Source organism: Hetaerina americana, unplaced genomic scaffold (assembly GCF_022747635.1).
Source record: "Hetaerina americana unplaced genomic scaffold, ioHetAmer1.1.p SCAF_6, whole genome shotgun sequence".
Taxonomy (NCBI): Eukaryota; Metazoa; Arthropoda; class Insecta; order Odonata; family Calopterygidae; genus Hetaerina; species Hetaerina americana.
Genome location: NW_027287205.1, coordinates 83,751,524 through 83,768,089, shown reverse-complemented (window position 1 = coordinate 83,768,089; position 16,566 = coordinate 83,751,524). Strand labels below are relative to the sequence as shown.

Genomic DNA, 16,566 nt, shown 5'->3' with positions numbered 1-16,566 from the left:
AACGGATTAGTACACATATACATGCAACACTCCCCACCAAAACCGCGTAAAAACCCACGGCGGATAGCCTTAAGGGCCCTAACTACGCAACGTTTTGCACCGCTAAGTGCCTAACTAAAACACGCGCCCTTAGCTCTCTTCCAACTTCTTTCTTCAGTGGATGAAGTCTTCTCTTTTCTTTCTTCATTCTTGACATCCATGATCTTCTTTCCTTGAAGTTACCTGTGGAGAGAACGGATTAGTACACATATACATGCAACACTCCCCACCAAAACCGCGTAAAAACCCACGGCGGGTAGCCTTAAGGGCCCTAACTACGCATCGTTTTGCACCGTTAAGTGCCTAACTAAAACACGCGCCCTAAGCTTTCTTCCGACTTCTTTCTTCAGTGGATGAAGTCTTGTCATTTCTTTCTTCATTCTTGACATCCATGATCTTTTCTTAAAGTCACCTGTGGAGAGAACGGATTAGTACACATATACATGCAACACTCCCCACCAAAACCGCGCAAAAACCCACGGCGGGTTGCCTTAAGGGCCCTAACTACGCAACATTTTGCACAGCTAAGTGCCTAACTAAAACACACGCCCTACGCTTTCTTCCAACTTCTTTCTTCAATGGATGAAGTCTTGTCTTTTCTTTCTTCATTCTTGACATCCATGATCTTCTTTCCTTGAAGTCACCTGTGGAGAGAACGGATTAGCACATATACATGCAACACTCCCCACCAAAACCGCGAGAAAACCCACGGCGGGTAGCCTTAAGGGCCATGACTACGCATCGTTTTGCACCGCTAAGTGCCTAACTAAAACACACGCCCTACGCTTTCTTCCGACTTCTTTCTTCAATGGATGAAGTCTTCTCTTTTCTTTCTTCATTCTTGACATCCATGATCTTCTTTCCTTGAAGTCACCTGTGGAGAGAACGGATTAGCACATATACATGCAACACTCCCCACCAAAACCGCGTAAAAACCCACGGCGGGTAGCCTTAAGGGCCCTGACTACGCAACGTTTTGCACCGCTAAGTGCCTAACTAAAACACGCGCCCTACGCTTTCTTCCGACTTCTTTCTTCAATGGATGAAGACTTCTCTTTTCTTTCTTCATTCTTGACATCCATGATCTTCTTTCCTTGAAGTCACCTGCGGAGAGAACGGATTAGTACACATATACATGCAACACTTCCCACCAAAACCGCGTAAAAACCCACGGCGGGTTGCCTTAAGGGCCCTAACTACGCAACATTTTGCACAGCTAAGTGCCTAACTAAAACACACGCCCTACGCTTTCTTCCAACTTCTTTCTTCAATGGATGAAGTCTTGTCTTTTCTTTCTTCATTCTTGACATCCATGATCTTCTTTCCTTGAAGTCACCTGTGGACAGAACGGATTAGCACATATACATGCAACACTCCCAACCAAAACCGCGAGAAAACCCACGGCGGGTAGCCTTAAGGGCCCTAACTACGCAACGTTTTGCACCGGTAAGTGCCTAACTAAAACACGCGCCCTAAGCTCTCTTCCAACTTCTTTCTTCAATGGATAAAGTCTTCTCTTTTCTTTCTTCATTCTTGACATCCATGATCTTCTTTTCTTGAAGTCACCTGTGGAGAGAACGGATTAGCACATATACATGCAACACTCCCCACCAAAACCGCGCAAAAACCCACGGCGGGTTGCCTTAAGGGCCCTGACTACGCAACGTTTTTCACCGCTAAGTGCCTAACTAAAACACACGCCCTACGCTTTCTTCCAACTTCTTTCTTCATTGGATGAAGTCCTGCCTTTTCTTTCTTCATTCTTGACATCCATGATCTTCTTTTCTTGAAGTTATCTGTGGAGAGAACGGATTAGCACACACACACATGCAACACTCCCCACCAAAACCGCGTAAAAACCCACAGCGGGTTGCCTAAAACACGCGACCTAAGCTCTCTTCCAACTTCTTTCTTCAGTGGATGAAGTGTTCTCTTTTCTTTCTTCATTCTTGTTATCCGTAATCTTGTAATTGTTTCATCAAGGAGTGAGTGAAAGTGACGATTTCCATATTTCAGGTTTTTTCCGGTGAGTTCCGCATTATTTCTTCAGGGTTCGCGAATTATCTGTAAAGAAAGTGGAGTTCATGTTTTTATTATATTTATTACTATTATTTTAATTCAGCAGTATAACAGAAGTCACAGTAGATTATGCTTTTTTCATTTTTTTATTGTTTTTGCTGAATAAACACAAATCACCACAATGAACAACGGTAAATGTCCGTAAAAGTGAATCCAACTCTTACAAAAGCCTTGCTCCAACTCCTTTCTCCATCGGAGGTAGTGTTCTTTGTTCATTCTTCCCGCTCATAATCTTGTCATATTTTCATCTAGGAAGGAGTTGAAGTGATGATAAAATCCATCTTTTAGGTTTTTTCCTGGTACGGTTATTATCCATTCAGGATCCATTAATTATCTGTGAAGAGAATGTATTTTACAATTACTTATCTATTTTTATTATTAATTCATACAATTATTCTCTGTACTATTAATCTGGTCACAGCATTTCATGCTTTTTGCATTTTCACTACTTTTTACACTCAATAAACATGAATAACAGATAATGTCTTGAATACTGGTTATTGATCGATTAGCTCAAAAAGTGATTTCAAAAAATAAAACTTGTATTGCATATGTACCTTCATGAATGAAGGTTATTGTTATCACTATATTACGTAGCACTCTTGAATATCAGAAAGTCATGTTAAGGGGAGAGAAAAAACTTTAATGCCATACATAAATGGAATTAGAGTACCAAGGCGACTACCAGAAATTTTGTTAGTTTCCGGCTGACTAACTAAATTATGTGCCCTGATCATTACTTTGATTTCGTTCTCCATCGGAGGAAGTCCTTCTCCTCCTTCTGGACATATGTGATCTTGGCTTCATTTCTTTTGTGAGGGAGGGAAAGTGATGTTAAATTGCATCCGTAAGGTTTTCTCCGGCAAGTATTATGTGTTCAGTCTCCAGAAGGTATCTGCAATGAAAGTAGATTTTAAAATGAATTCATTTATTTATTATATTTATAATTATTATTCTGATTATGTATATTTCTATTGGTGAAAGAAGATTACTCTTTTTCATTTGTCCATTTTGTCTCATAATTAACACAAATTACCAGCTTGAACAACGGAATATGTCCTAAAAAGAGGATCATCCAAATTTGTAAATAAAAAATGCTAAATAGCTGAATATGTAATACATAAAAATAACTTGGCTGTTACTGTTGGTAAAATTATCTTTTCTGATTTACTGTATGCCGATTTGCAAGAGGGGCAACAAATGTGTTGTGGCCAAACGGTAAACTGAGACAGTACATTTAAGCAGCGTGGAGAAAAAGTTTAGAAATGCAAACAAATGTCTTAACTTGAAAATCAGAGTATTGGAAAAAAATTATTTAAAGTAAAAAAATCAAGGATTAAAAGGAAAGCTTTATTTTATTGTTGAAAGTTAGAACTACCTTCTATCGAAGGGAGTGTTTTCTTCTCTCTTCTTTCTTCATTCTTGACATCCATGATCTTCTTTCCTTGAAGTCACCTGTGGAGAGAACGGATTAGCACACATATACATGCAACACTGCCCACCAAAACCGAGCAAAAACCCACGGCGGGTTGCCTTAAGGGTCCTAACTACGCAACGTTTTGCACCGCTAAGTGCCTAACTAAAACACGCGCCCTTAGCTCTCTTCCAACTTCTTTCTTCAGTGGATGAAGTCTTGTCATTTCTTTCTTCATTCTTGACATCCATGATCTTTTCTTGAAGTCACCTGTGGAGAGAACGGATTAGTACACATATACATGCAACACTCCCCACCAAAACCGCGCAAAAACCCACGGCGGGTTGCCTTAAGGGCCCTAACTACGCAACGTTTTGCACCGCTAAGTGCCTAACTAAAACACACGCCCTTAAGCTCTCTTCCAACTTCTTTCTTCAGTGGATGAAGTCTTGTCTTTTCTTTCTTCATTCTGGACATCCATGATCTTCTTTTCTTGAAGTCACCTGTGGAGAGAACGGATTAGCACACACATACATGCAACAATTCCCACCAAAACCGCGTAAAAACCCACGGCGGGTTGCCTTAAGGGCCCTAACTACGCAACGTTTTGCACCGCTAAGTGCCTAACTAAAACACGCGCCCTAAGCTCTCTTCCAACTTCTTTCTTCAGTGGATGAAGTCTTGTCATTTGTTTCTTCATTCTTGACATCCATGATCTTTTCTTGAAGTCACCTGTGGAGAGAACGGATTAGTACACATATACATGCAACACTCCCCACCAAAACCGCGCAAAAACCCACGGCGGGTTGCCTTAAGGGCCCTAACTACGCAACGTTTTGCACAGCTAAGTGCCTAACTAAAACACACGCCCTTAAGCTCTCTTCCAACTTCTTTCTTCAGTGGATGAAGTCTTGTCTTTTCTTTCTTCATTCTGGACATCCATGATCTTTTCTTGAAGTCACCTGTGGAGAGAACGGATTAGTACACATACATGCAACACTCCCCACCAAAACCGCGTAAAAACCCACGGCGGGTTGCCTTAAGGGCCCTAACTACGCAACGTTTTGCACCGATAAGTGCCTAACTGAAACACGCGCCCTAAGCTCTCTTCCAACTTCTTTCTTCAATGGATAAAGTCTTCTCTTTTCTTTCTTCATTTTTGACATCCATGATCTTCTTTTCTTGAAGTCACCAGTGGAGAGAACGGATTAGCACACATATACATGCAACACTGCCCACCAAAACCGCGAAAAAACCCACGGCGGGTTGCCTTAAGGGCCCTAACTGCGCAACGTTTTGCACCGCTAAGTGCCTAACTAAAACACGCGCCCTAAGCTCTCTTTTGACTTCTTTATTCAATGGATGAAGTCTTCTATTTTCTTTCTTCATTCTTGTTATCCAAATTCTTGTAATCGTTTCATCAAGGAGTGAGTGAAAGTGACGATGATTTCCATATTTCAGGTTTTTTCCGGTGAGTTCCGCATTATTTCTTCAGGGTTCGCGAATTATCTGTAAAGAAAGTGGAGTTCATCTTTTTATTATATTTATTACTATTATTTTAATTCAGCAGTATAACAGAAGTCACAGTAGATTATGCTTTTTGCATTTTTTTATTGTTTTTGATGAATAAACACAAATCACCACCATGAACAACGGTGAATGTCCGTAAAAGTGAATCCAACTCTTACAAAAGCCTTGCTCCAACTCCTTTCTCCATCGGAGGTAGTGTTCTTTGTTCATTCTTCCCGCTCATAATCTTGTCATATTTTCATCTAGGAAGGAGTTGAAGTGATGATAAAATCCATCTTTTAGGTTTTTTCCTGGTACGGTTATTATCCATTCAGGATCCATTAATTATCTGTGAAGAGAATGTATTTTACAATTACTTATCTATTTTTATTATTAATTCATACAATTATTCTCTGTACTATTAATCTGGTCACAGCATTTCATGCTTTTTGCATTTTCACTACTTTTTACACTCAATAAACATGAATAACAGATAATGTCTTGAATACTGGTTATTGATCGATTAGCTCAAAAAGTGATTTCAAAAAATAAAACTTGTATTGCATATGTACCTTCATGAATGAAGGTTATTGTTATCACTATATTACGTAGCACTCTTGAATATCAGAAAGTCATGTTAAGGGGAGAGAAAAAACTTTAATGCCATACATAAATGGAATTAGAGTACCAAGGCGACTACCAGAAATTTTGTTAGTTTCCGGCTGACTAACTAAATTATGTGCCCTGATCATTACTTTGATTTCGTTCTCCATCGGAGGAAGTCCTTCTCCTCCTTCTGGACAAATGTGATCTTGGCTTCATTTCTTTTGTGAGGGAGGGAAAGTGATGTTAAATTGCATCCGTAAGGTTTTCTCCGGCAAGTATTATGTGTTCAGTCTCCAGAAGGTATCTGCAATGAAAGTAGATTTTAAAATGAATTCATTTATTTATTATATTTATAATTATTATTCTGATTATGTATATTTCTATTGGTGAAAGAAGATTACTCTTTTTCATTTTTCCATTTTGTCTCATAATTAACACAAATTACCAGCTTGAACAACGGAATATGTCCTAAAAAGAGAATCATCCAAATTTGTAAATAAAAAATGCTAAACAGCTGAATATGTAAAACATAAAAAGTAACTTGGCTGTTACTGTTGGTAAAATTATCTTTTCTGATTTACTGTATGCCGATTTGCAAGAGGGGCAACAAATGTGTTGTGGCCAAACGGTAAACTGAGACAGTACATTTAAGCAGCGTGGAGAAAAAGTTTAGAAATGCAAACAAATGTGTTAACTTGAAAATCAGAGTATTGGAAAAAAATTATTTGAAGTAAAAAAAATAAGGATTAAAAGGAAACCTTTATTTTAATGTTGAAAGTTAGAACTACCTTCTATCGAAGGGATTGTTTTCTTCTCTCTTCTTTCTTCATTCTTGACATCCATGATCTTCTTTTCTTGAAGTCACCTGTGGAGAGAACGGATTAGTACACATATACATGCAACACTCCCCACCAAAACCGCGTAAAAACCCACGGCGGGTTGCCTTAAGGGCCCTAACTACGCAACATTTTGCACCGCTAAGTGCCTAACTAAAACACGCGCCCTACGCTTTCTTCCAACTTCTTTCTTCAATGGCTGAAATCTTCTCTTTTCTTTCTTCATTCTTGACATCCATGATCTTCCTTCCTTGAAGTCACCTGTGGAGAGAACGTATTAGTACACATATACATGCAACAATTCCCACCAAAACCGCGTAAAAACCCACGGCGGGTTGCCTTAAGGGCCCTAACTACGCAACGTTTTGCACCGCTAAGTGCCTAACTAAAACACGCGCCCTAAGCTCTCTTCCGACTTCTTTCTTCAATGGATGAGGTCTTCTCTTTTCTTTCTTCATTCTTGACATCCATGATCTTCCTTCCTTGAAGTCACCTGTGGAGAGAACGGATTAGTACACATATACATGCAACACTTCCCACCAAAACCGAATAAAAACCCACGGCGGGTTGCCTTAAGGGCTCTAACTACGCAACGTTTTGCACCGCTAAGAGCCTAACTAAAACACACGCCCTACGCTTTCTTCCAACTTCTTTATTCAATGGATGAAGTGTTCTCTTTTCTTTCTTCATTCTTGATATCCATATTCTTGTAATCGTATCATCAAGGAGTGGGTGAAAGTGATGATTATTTCCATCCTTCAGGTTTTTTCCGGTAAGTTCCGCATTATTTCTTCAGTCTCCGCAAATTATCTGTAAAGAAAGTGGAATTCATCTTTTTATTATATTTATTACTATTATTTTAATTCAGCAGTATAACTACCTTCTATCGAATGGAGGGTTTTCTCTCTCCTCTTTCTTCATTCTTGACATCCATGATCTAATTTTTAATAATCAGGCAGGTTGCCTGTAGGGCTCTAACTACCCAAAGTATTGCACCACTGAGTGCCTAACTAAATCACGCGCATATGCATTACTCCTACTTTCTCCAATAGAGGAAGTCTTTCTCTTCTTTCTTCAGTCTTGACATCCATAATCTTTTCTTCTAGGAGGGTATGAAGGTGATGATAATTTCCATCCTTCAGGTTTTCTCCCTTAAGATGCGTATTATTATTTCAATATCCATAAATTATCTGTAAGGAAAAATAATTTTACAATTATTTATATTATTTATTACGTTTATAACTATTATCCTAATTATCTACTATAAAATTTGCGTTTTGGATTTTTCTCTATTTTTCCTCATGAATTAACACAAACCACCAACATGAACAACGTAAAATTTCTGAAAAAGTGAATCATCCACATTTATTAAATAAATTAATGCTAAATAGTTTAAGGCGTAATAAATAAAATATTGGCTGTAAATGTTGTTAAAAGTTATCTTAATGAAGACCGACTGAGTGTATGCCCATTTACAAGAAGGGCAAGAAATCTGGCTGTAGCCAAATGATTTACTGAGACAGGACATTTAAGGAACATGAATAAAAAGGTTATAAATGCAAACAGGAATCTCTCAACTTGAAAATCAAAGTATTGGAAAACAATGAGGTAAAGGAGAAGAACTAAGGATTAAAAGGAAAAGCCTTATTTGATTGTTGAAAGTTGAAACTACCATCTATCGAAGAATGTGTTGTCTTCGATCTTTTTTCTTTCTCTCCTCCAGTACCTTTATTCTTGAGGTAACATGACGTTCATGATCTTGTCATTTTTCATCTAGGAATGAGTGAAATAAATTCCATCCTTTAGGTTTTTTCCCGTTAGCTGCGTATTATTACTTCATTATCCATAAATTATCTGCACAGAAAGTTCATTTTACAATTAATTTATTTAAGCTTGAAATATATACATTTATTTTAATTATCTGCTATTACACTGGTCAAAGGAGATCATGCATTTTGCATTTTCACTACTTTTCACTATCAATTTACCACTACGGAAAATGTCCGGAATAATGGCCATTAAATGAAAAAAGTCTTTTGAAAAATAAAACGCATTTTAGATATGTGCATTGATTGATCATGATAATTCTTGACGTAATATTATGTAGCATTGGTCAGCAATCGCGGATGAAGAGGAAGCATCTTGCGATGCTTCCTCTTCATCCGCGAAAAATGTTCCTATGCGGACACTTGTCAGGCAATGATGAACTTATTGAAAGTAAATCGAAAAAAAATATAGGGGTTTTGAAACTGTGCATTGATTATTGGAATTGGCGCAATATTGCCTACAATAGGTAATATTTTGAAACAGCCATTATGCAGGAGATAAGATAGTACCTCTAATGCTAAATGTAATCTCAATTTGATTAGCGGGCCAATAAAGACTCGCAAAATAATTTAAAAAGTAATATGATACAGGAAATAACGCTAAGTAAATATGTTGGCGATTATATATTAAAAAGGATTGCAATCAATATCCAAGAGCTATTTTTTTCTAACAGTTCTTACTTCAAGCTGAATTAGGTATCGTTGTATGCAAATATCACGAAGTAATACCACAAAGTAATATCACCTCAAAACACTTCGAAGAGTCTACGCAAAGTTTGGGGGAGGGGGAGAGTGTGCAGCGAGGCCATTGGACAATCGCAGTAGACCCATTACTCCAGAGAAATATTAAATAAATGTGTCCTACTTATAAAATGAATTACCTTTTCACACTTTCATCTTGCCCTTTTATACAGTCGCGATCGTTCAATGCGGCAACGGGTCGGGGTAGACTTTGCGTCAAGTGGCCTTGTCGAGTGTTTTCTACACAATGTACCAAGGAGCCATTTTGGCCTTTGACTTAGGGAATAAGATATAACATTGGCCTCTTTACATACTGGAAGATATTACACAAATACTACTAATGAATAGTAAATACTGCAGGATTTCCTCTTGATTCAATTTTGAAATTTACAAAGGTCGGGATGCGATGTCACTACTGTCTCAAAGTATGAATTTTTATCCCAACCAATACCACTTGACGCTGACGAAATTTCGTTCCAGAATAGGCGTTTACCGAAATTTACACGAGTAATGTCCGTAAATAAATTAGAAGGTAATAAGGAAGAAATTCACTAAATGTCTAAGAGACAAGGTTTTTAAGGGTTATAGATTTCCAAAGAAACTGCGGGAGATGCCGCAACAGTAACTTAAGTTAATCGAATTTCGAATCACAGGATAATTGATATCCCCAAAATTTTATATTGGGTAATGTCAATGAGCAACTTTGTTTGGAAGAAATTCACGGAATCTCTGTGCTTCCGTCTTGTATCCTATAATCAAATATGAAATGCTTCCTCTTCATCCGCGAAAAATGCGAACACTTGTCAGGCAATGATGAACTCATTGAAAGTAAATCGAAAAAAATATAAGTTTTTTAAAACGGTGCATGTAAAAACTTCTAGCTAATTAAAAACTTAAGCTACCGTAAAGGACTCGCGTTAGGAAGAGAAGTGAGGCAGGGTTGTATCACCTGTGTGCTGTTCAATGTGTATGTGGCGGAAATGTTAGAAGGGGCATGATGGGAAGAACTGGAGATTGGAATCAAGGTCAGTATGGAATTCAATATAATCAGTTAGGTTTGCTGATGACCAAGCTTTTGTTTGCCGGTCATCCAAGGGGTTGCAATCTCTGCTGAGTGCATTGGACAGTCAGGTGTGATAGGTATGGGATGAAAATAAATGTAAAAAACTCATTTAGTTATTGAGAAAGAGGGAAGCCAAGTTAAATATTAAAAAAAGAATTCATAAACTGGAATAGGTTGAATGGTTTAAGTGTATAGAAAGTGTTTCATCTAAAATGCTTAAGGTTGTAGGGTCATAGGGTGCTCCACCATCAAAGCACCATGTCTTCCATTGTAACAATTTCATTGTCACTCACTGCCGCCATCGCTAAACATTGTGAGTCATAATATACCTAATGCTATCACTTTTTATATAATTTTATAATATCTAACATTTATTTACTATTATTTAGTCCGTTGTAAGTGATTCTGTACTTAAAAAACATTTTGAATCTTAAATAAACAGATAACATTACTTCGGATTTTTTCTTGTAGCCCACTAAGTTATTTGAAAAGGCATTTCAAAGGAATTATTTAGGTAGGCTAAGGTGAATGGTTGTATCAAGGCGTATTTCTATCCTTGTGGAAATCCTCATTAAATCTCCAAATCAATAAGACATTCATTCTCTTAACAGAACCAGTAAATACATATCCAATCCTGAGGTAAAATTTACTAACGAGAAAGAAAATAAATAATTTAGCCTTCCTGCTATTTATTTAATTTCCGTGTTGGTAGGGTCATGTTTTCCTATCCTTCAGCATGTATTAATGTGATGGCATTCAGATGTCTTTTTGACAAATTCCAGGAAACTGTGGAAGATGCCGCAACAGTAACTTTTAAAGTAGTCATCGGCTAATATGCATTTCAATACAACAATTTCATAGATTAATAATCATTTCCAAAATTTCAGAGCTTAAGAGGACACCTCAATAGCATAACTGGCTATAGCACTCGCATGGACATTGAGGGATCTGGGTTCGAATCCCAGCCAAGGCGAATGATTTTTACACTCTGAAATTGTTGCATTGAAATGCACATTAGCGGATGACTCCGTTAAAAGTTACTATTGCGGCATCTCCCGCAGTTTCTTTGGAATTTGTCAAAGTATAAACACCATAAGTGTTTAAAGTTGGCTTTAACCTCGTGGACTGTGGCGCGTCGCGCACGAATACGAATGCCTGTGACATTGTATGCACGGCATTTCGTCACAACATCTTGCTCCTTAAAAAGCTCCAAAAAATTTCAGAGTATAAGAGGACGCCTCGATAGCAGGACGTGCCTGTGTTCACCGAGTGTCTAAAATTCGCCGGCGTCCGAGGCTTCGGCCGCCGGGGTTTGGAGAGCTGCACTGCCGGACACCATATAGTATAGCATATAGTATAAACACCATAAGTGTTTAAAGTTGGCTTTAACCTCGTGGACTGTGGCGCGTCGCGCACGAATACGAATGCCTGTGACATTGTATGCACGGCATTTCGTCACATCTAGTTCCTTTAAAAGCCCCAATATTTCTGAGTTTAAGATGACGCCTCGGTAGCTTAAGTGGCTAAAGCACTCGACGGGATATTGAGGGATCTGGGTTCGAATCCCAGTGAAGGCGAATGATTTTTACACTCTGAAATTGTTGCATTGAAGGGTTATAGAAGTTTTTACAAATATTTAATTAATAACAACCACCGGAAACCGACAAATGTCACTTACGTAAACTTGTTTCGAAATTCGAATGACTGGCTGATAGAGTTTAACGAAACAATGTAACGAGTAATGTCTGTATATAGGTTGGTGGTAATTAAAGAAATTCACCAAATGTGCAAGTGCTTCAGCCTTGTAACTGAGGATGAAATACATCCCAGTCAAGGCGAATGATTTTTACACTCTGAAATTGTTGCATTGAAATGCACATTAGCGGATGACTCTGTTAAAAGTTACTATTGCGGCATCTCCCGCAGTTTCTTTGGAACATATCATTCCTATTCAGCTGCGACAGCAACGCCCCTATACAAAAAATAGTTGTGGAATAATGCACTCATGGGAAGTATATGTCAATAGTAATATATCAGTAAAAACCAAATCGTATATTGAAAATGCTAGTTAATTAATTTAGATAATTGTTGTCATAAGTAATTGTCAACAAAGAATACGTTAAAATATGAAATAGCGATTTTTGAGGGAGTTCGAATGGAAGTTCACCGACTAATTTGACGAATAATGTCAGAAATTGGTTACAACATTTGGGCGTCTGAAAAGTTTCCGATCTAACAAAGATGCAACACCTTTTTTCTGAAATGTTTGAGGTTGGAAACTTTTCAAACTTGTCGACTCTTAATTAGGAAAAACCCTAAACCCTGATGCCTAAAATCTTCCACCTTGTAACCCGAGATGAATGTCCTATTTAGCCACGACAAAGACGCTCTTATGCAAATAATGTTTATGGACTTCAAATGCATTCATGGAAACTAAATCGAAATAAATGACACAATAAATGACAATAAAATACACTTAATGCGCATTGCTTAACAAAGATCATTGATGACGTAAAAACACCTGGATTACCTAAAATTATGAGGAAGCGATTTTAGCGGGGAGAGAACAAAGTGTCTCTTATACTAAATTGAATCTAAATTCGAGGAACAGGATAAAACAGACTAAAAGAATAATCAATAAAGTATTCTTATGATGTAGGATAGTAATTATTAAATAGGATTTCAATCGATATCAAAGGTTAACTTTGCCTTACGATTCGTAGAGGGTGAATTCGAGGTATCATTCTTATTTTTAAAATATTGCTGTCTAATATCTCCTTGATATTGATGTCTAATATCTAAAACTAATATCTCCTTGGTAAATTTGATTAAAATTCGAATGACCGGCTAAAACGAAATTGGTTACAACATTTGGGCGTCTGAAAAGTTTCCGATCTAACAAAGATGCAACACCTTTTTTCTGAAATGTTTGAGGTTGGAAACTTTTCAAACTTGTCGACTCTTAATTAGGAAAAACCCTAAACCCTGATGCCTAAAATCTTCCACCTTGTAACCCGAGATGAATGTCCTATTTAGCCACGACAAAGACGCTCTTATGCAAATAATGTTTATGGACTTCAAATGCATTCATGGAAACTAAATCGAAATAAATGACACAATAAATGACAATAAAATACACTTAATGCGCATTGCTTAACAAAGATCATTGATGACGTAAAAACACCTGGATTACCTAAAATTATGAGGAAGCGATTTTAGCGGGGAGAGAACAAAGTGTCTCTTATACTAAATTGAATCTAAATTCGAGGAACAGGATAAAACAGACTAAAAGAATAATCAATAAAGTATTCTTATGATGTAGGATAGTAATAATTAAATAGGATTTCAATCGATATCAAAGGTTAACTTTGCCTTACGATTCGTAGAGGGTGAATTCGAGGTATCATTCTTATTTTTAAAATATTGCTGTCTAATATCTCCTTGATATTGATGTCTAATATCTAAAACTAATATCTCCTTGGTAAATTTGATTAAAATTCGAATGACCGGCTAAAACGTTCACCTAATACTTCAACAAATTATGCCAGTAAATATTTTTAAGAAGAAGGTGTAAAAAGAATGTCAGTAATTTTTTAATGTACGAATGAAAAGTAAGTTATTAGGAAGAAATTAACTAAATCTCTATTTGCTTCCATATTGTTCCCAAAGATGTCTTGAGCATTAAATATAAAGTTATGAGTTATGTCAGTATGTCAGTAAGTTATTAGGACGAAATATACAGATTATATAACCATCCTATTAACCACGAAAAGGTCACTCCATCAATCAAGAGTTTTTATAAATTAATGCACTCTTGGAAAGTAAATTGAAATAAATAATACATATTTTACAAAAACGCATTGTTAACGATATTTTTGTTACATGGATTACGCAAAACTATGAGACTTTTTATGGGGAAATAATAATCTCGTACTTCTTACGCTAAATGCATCCGAGTAATAGACTTAAAGCAACTCGCAGAATAATTAAAAAGTAATCATAAGGTGTACCTTAGTAATTATTAAAAAGGATTGAACATGAATTAATATAATTCTTATTTATACAAATACCACTTAACACTTACACGTGTCCGCTACGTGAAATTTAATCGAAATTTTAACAGCAGGCTAATAGACGTTCATCAAGAAATTACACAAGTGATGTCAGCAAAAATGTTATAGTTATTAGGAAGATATTCACAAAATCTCTATGTGATTCTCTCTTGTAGATCATCCCAAGATAATCCATCCTATTTATCCGCGACAACCGCAAACCAATGCGAATGTCGCGGAGGGCCGTTTGGAATAATGCACACGTGAAAAGTCGAAAAAATATTTTTTTTAAATGCGAATTGACCACATGCTCCAGATTGTGGACATGCTGACGTAATATTTCCTTTTGTACGTAAATTTATAAGAGTGATTTTATCAGAGAGAAGAAATAATATCTACTAACCTAATACTATATGCAACCTAAACTCGATTAACTGGCTTACTACTAGTAGAATAGCATTGAAGTAATCTGAGGGAGTACGTAACTAAGTCGTCTTTATTAATTAGGTTCCGAATGAAAACCGAAGAGCTAAGTCACCTTCCGATTCTTACCGAAAGTGATTCATTCTTATTTTACTTATGCCACTGGAAACTGTTGTAGTAATACTTAAATGCGTAGTAATAAGTAATACGAAACTAAGTTTGTAAAAATTGAAAAGAATTCACCTAATGTCTAAGGGCTTCCGTCTCGCAACCCAATAGGGATTACGTACCAATACAATTTAACCACGACGACGCCGCTCCTATGCGAAGAATGGTTATGGAAATGGGCCACTCATGGAATGTACATCTGTGCCTTTTGAACTCAGAACATGAAACGTTACCTACTTACCACGATTTCCACCAGCTCTCGATTTCCAACTCCTTGGCTGGGTGGTCTTCCTACTATCACGACTTCTTCCCATGGAGCTAGAAGATTGAGTTCTTTCCGATCCAACCCGTTTGGAATTTCTCACTAGTTCCTCATTCACCCCTTGAATTCCCTGGAACAAATTTAAAAAGGATCATCATCAGACAAAACGAAATCAATTTTCGAGTGGATTAGGGAAATAAATACCAGAACAGCTAAAACTAAGAAAAGGATTTTAAGGTCTCAGTTCACGACTTCTTAGTTCGGCATTGAAAGCACGACGCATCCTAAAACAGGAGGGATAGTTTTAAATAAAATAACGACATCACACATCACAGAATTCGGGAAAATGATTACGCACTAATCAGAACACTCAACAGTAAGCCTCTAACAGGTAAGAATATCGATCCCTCACGCGCGTGGTAAGAATAAAATATTTTTATCACTCCCTATGCCGATGCACATAACCGAAGTTAGCTGTTTTGAAAGAACTGCGTGCCATTAACGCGAAATTCGAGCCAAAATTGTTAATTTAATCAAAAAACTTTCGTTGGGAACTATTGTATGCTTATTACTTGATTGCACTAATGAGCAATGTTCAAAGTTTGGGCTTCATGCATGGATGGAGCTTCTTACCTCCGATCGCTGCGAAGAGTCGGCGTATAGTGAGGGCGACTTATGAAAAAGTAGTGTCCTCACAAATGAACAAATGACGTATTACGATGACGAAGAAACGTATTATAAGGGGGGGGGGAATGAACAAGTATTGCTCAAGTCAAACTTCCTGAAGCCGTTTACAGTAAATTGAAAAGAGGTCACGGCTGCTAATCCTGTATACAACACTACACAAGATCTAATGCAGAGGTCTACTCATTTAACTCGCGGGGTCGATGTCAAATGGGTCAGCTGGAGTGTTACCTAAAGCGAGAGGGAGCCGTTGACCGCAAATACCAGTTTAATGCCATGACTCATGAGATTGGCCGGTGGGCCTCACACACCGTGTGATAGGAATCGAATCGGATGGAAGGGATGGGAGGGGTTCTGGCTTTTTTTCGCAGCAAAGACGGGGGGGGGGATAATGCTGCGAGGCCATTAGACAAGCGCAGTAGACCCATTACTCCGGAGAAATATTAAATAAATGTGCCCTACTTGTGAAATGGTTAACCTTTCACACTTTCACTTGGCTCTTGTCCTTTTGTACAGTCGCGATCGTTCAATGCGTCAACGGGTCGGCGTAGACTTTGCGTCAGGTGGCCTTGTCGACTGTTTTCTACACTATGTACCAAGGAGCCATTTTGGCCATTGACTTAGGGAATAAGATATAACATTGGCCTCTTTACATACTGGAAGATATTACACAAATACTACTAATGAATAGTAAATGCTGCAGGATTTCCTCTTGTTTCAATTTTGAAATTTACAAAAGGAGGGATGCGATGTCACTACTGTCTTAAAGTATGAAATTTCATCCCCTTCAGTTACCCTAATATTGCTCGTATAATAATAATTTAACTTTAGAATTCATGCCTTTTTTGGTTCCCTGATTATAAG

At 37.5% G+C, this 16,566-nt stretch overlaps 1 long non-coding RNA gene across 1 annotated transcript in view; it reads right to left on the bottom strand.

The window, feature by feature from the left end:
- Positions 1-454: 454 nt before the first annotated feature.
- LOC139694937 (uncharacterized) overlaps positions 455-16,566 on the bottom strand; it is a 57,516-nt gene continuing 41,404 nt past the window's right edge. The window contains exons 4-12 of the long non-coding RNA XR_011702250.1: positions 14,998-15,148; positions 7,364-7,673; positions 6,436-7,293; positions 5,797-5,951; positions 5,221-5,390; positions 3,497-5,041; positions 2,859-3,013; positions 2,283-2,452; positions 455-2,103 (exon numbers count right to left, since the gene is read on the bottom strand). This is a non-coding gene — a long non-coding RNA (uncharacterized lncRNA). The remainder of the gene's footprint in view (positions 2,104-2,282; positions 2,453-2,858; positions 3,014-3,496; positions 5,042-5,220; positions 5,391-5,796; positions 5,952-6,435; positions 7,294-7,363; positions 7,674-14,997; positions 15,149-16,566) is intronic.